This window comes from Lepidothrix coronata, unplaced genomic scaffold (genome assembly GCF_001604755.1).
Source record: "Lepidothrix coronata isolate B3197 unplaced genomic scaffold, Lepidothrix_coronata-1.0 Scaffold108, whole genome shotgun sequence".
Lineage (NCBI taxonomy): Eukaryota > Metazoa > Chordata > Aves > Passeriformes > Pipridae > Lepidothrix > Lepidothrix coronata.
In genome coordinates this window covers 773409-776508 of record NW_016690288.1, presented here as the reverse complement: position 1 = coordinate 776508, position 3100 = coordinate 773409, and the positions used below count along the sequence as shown (strand labels likewise).

Below are 3100 nucleotides of genomic sequence, written 5' to 3'. Positions count from 1 at the left end.
GCTGTGCCAGGGGAGGGTCAGGTTGGACATCAGGAGGAATTTCTCCATGGAAAGGGTGGTCAGGCACTGGCAGGGGCTGCCCAGGGAGGTGGTGGAGTCCCCATCCCTGGAGGTGCTCAAAAAACACGGGGATGTGGCACTTGGGGACATGGCCAGTGGTGACCCTGGTAGTGCTGGGGGGATGGTTGGACTTGATCTTACAGGTCCATTCCAACCTTCCTGACCCTGTGATTCTGGGACAGTAATTGGTCAATGTTGGGCTATTTTCATGCATGGAAATCATCCATGGTTTGGGTTTATTTATAGCAGGCACTAGAACAGGAGATTTAGCTTCACCTCCCTTCATTTAAATTCCAACTGGGATTCAGCAGGACTCAGTGGCTTTTTTGACAGGTGGGGGCAGTCCCCTCTTGCTGCTGCAATTAAAAACTCATTAAGGCACAGCTCATTTTCCTCATTACTTTAAGCACTTAAATAATCTTTAGTGTTTAATATGACAAGACTGAGCAGATTGGGACTGATACTTCCCTCTGCTCCTTCCTCCCACACATTTCCTTGGTCATTAGAATCTTGCAGCAAAGCCTCAGGAGCTTTGCAGCCCCAGAGCAGCATCCTCAGCTGGGCCAGACACCACCCCCAGCTTGGTGTGGAGGTGCTGCAGGGAAATCATCAGGGACAAGTGTTTCCAAGTGGCCACAAACTGATTTCACAAAGCCTTGAGAAGATTCTGTGCTGGGACTGTCACCTCTGCTCTGCCCAAAGTGCTGCCCTCAGACACTGTGGGACAAACAGCCCTTGGAGCGAGGGCAGCCAGGCTTGGGTTGTCCTCCTGAAATGAAAAGGGATGGGGAGAAGCTGGAAGGCTCAGCTCAGGGGGGAAGGCACAAAGTCATGTTGTTCCCGTGAGCTGCACGATGAAGCTTCACTTTCCCAGAGAAGCTGTGGCTGCCCCGTCCCTGGAAGTGTCCAAGGCCAGGTTGGAGCAACCTGGGATAGTGGAAGGTGTCCCTGCCCATGGCAGGGGGTGGGACTGGATGGTCTTTAAGGTCTCCCCCAACCCAAGCCATTCCATGATTTAGCAAGGACAGACCCTTCCCCAGGGACAACGTTCCTCTTTTGGTGCCAACCACAGCAACCAGATCAGAAAATCATGGAATATCCTGAGATGGGAGGGACCAACTCTTGGCCTTGCACAGACACCCCAACAATCCCACCCTGTCCTTGAGAGTGTTGTCCAGACCCTCCCTGAGCTCTGGCAGCCTTGGGGCTGTGCCCACTGCCCTGGGGAGCCTGGGCAGTGCCCAACCAGCCTCTGGGGGAAGAACCTTTGGCTGAGATCCAACCTGAGCCTGCCCTGTGTGAACAGGAGCTCCAGCACTGCTGCTGGAGCACAACAGCACATCCACACTTCCAGGGAATCAACCTGCCTTTCTTCTTTTCCAAACCCAGATCACAGGGCAGCACAGCTCCATTTAAAACCTCAATTACATGGAAAAAAAATGGAGCCTCCTTCCTGTCCTGAGCACTGACAACTCCTTCCCGCTGCTGGAGCTGAGGAGGAATTAGCTGTGCTCTTGTTCTCTCTCTCCTCTCTCCTGGGGCTGAGCTGCTGTCAGACCTCCTGTTTGCTTTGGAGAGCTTGGGAAAATCACCCTCCCTCCACCAGGCTGGAAACTAAGAGCAAAGTGAAGAGGGTGTTTGTGGGGTTTGAGTGCACAGCTCACCTTGGAGCTGTGAAACGTTGGACTGTGGGTTTTCATCTGGGACTGGGAAGGGAAGGCTTTCCCAACACTTCCAGCCAGCAGAGGCATGTTGCATCCTTTAAAAAGGCTTAAACCCCAATTTCCCTGGGTCCCTGAGCTCTTGGGATTAGAAACACAAGAGACTTTCCACATGCCAGCTTTTGGGACCAGAGCACAGGCACGACACTAAACTGTTCCCAGAGAAGGAAACTGAGGCACAAAATGTCCTTGATGTCCCTTGGCTTGAAGGCACCTGGCCAGGATGAGCTGCTGGGAATTCAGGGATATGTCCTATTTCTGGAAATAGGACATTCAGAGCAAGGCACTGCCCAGGCTGCCCAGGAAGGGTGTGGAGTCTCCCTCACCGGGGATGTTCCAGAACCATCTGGATACAGTCCTGTGCCATGTGCTCTGGGATGACCTTGCTTGACCAGATGCCCCACTGTGGTCCCTTCCAGCCTGACCCACTCTGGGATTCCTGCTTGCAAGTGGAATGAGGTGACATTAGACAGCACATACTTTTTATTATTAAAAATCCCCAAGAAACAGCAAACTCCCACTTGGATCAGGCCGAGAAAAGCCCCAAACCCACCCAGCTGACCCCTGTGTGTCCTGCCAGCCTCTGACCCCCTGCAGCTGAGCAAGGCTGAGCCCTCAGTGCCACCAGCCCACTACATGGATCCTGGGAATGTCTCCCACCCCTCTCTGCCTCAGGGGGAAGTGTTCCAGGGATGCCCCTGTCCCAGCTGGAAGAGCCCCAGGAGCACATTTTTCACTCACCTCCTTCCTCACCTACTTCCCTGGCAGTCCAAGGCACGATTTTTCCAGGGAAGAGCTGAACTCTGGGAAAGCAGGACTAGGGGGGGAGAGGGAAGAGCAGCCCTGTGCCTTTGGAGGAGGCAGATGTTTGCCCTGCAGAATTCCCAGGGAATCAGTGTTTGGAAACACTGATTTAAACCCAACCCATTGCACTAATTGGTGCCCAGGGCAGAGCAGCCTCAGCAGCACCAACACCCACAGCTCCATCCCTGCCTTCCAGCATCCTGGAGATCAGGAGTTCTTCCCACAGGAACACTCCTCCTGCTTGGCTTGACCCAAGGAATATGAAGCAGTTTGATACACAAGGTAAAAGTGAGGGGTTTTTTTCCCCAAACCCTGATTTTGGATCAAGGTCTCAACTTCAGCAGCACATTCAGAGAGAGAGACCTTTCAACACTGCCTTGGGTTTGTTCCACTGCAGCAAAGTCCAGGCTTTTTCTTCAAAAACAAGGTTAAAAAAATGAAGGGGAGAAGGAACAGGAAAAGGAAAAGGAAAAGGAAAAGGAAAAGGAAAAGGAAAAGGAAAAGGAAAAGGAAAA

General features: G+C 52.6%; 1 protein-coding gene across 1 annotated transcript in view; it reads right to left on the bottom strand.

The window, feature by feature from the left end:
* Window positions 1-3100, bottom strand: part of LOC108501827 (S-adenosyl-L-methionine-dependent tRNA 4-demethylwyosine synthase-like) — a 103395-nt gene that overhangs the window by 24870 nt on the left and 75425 nt on the right.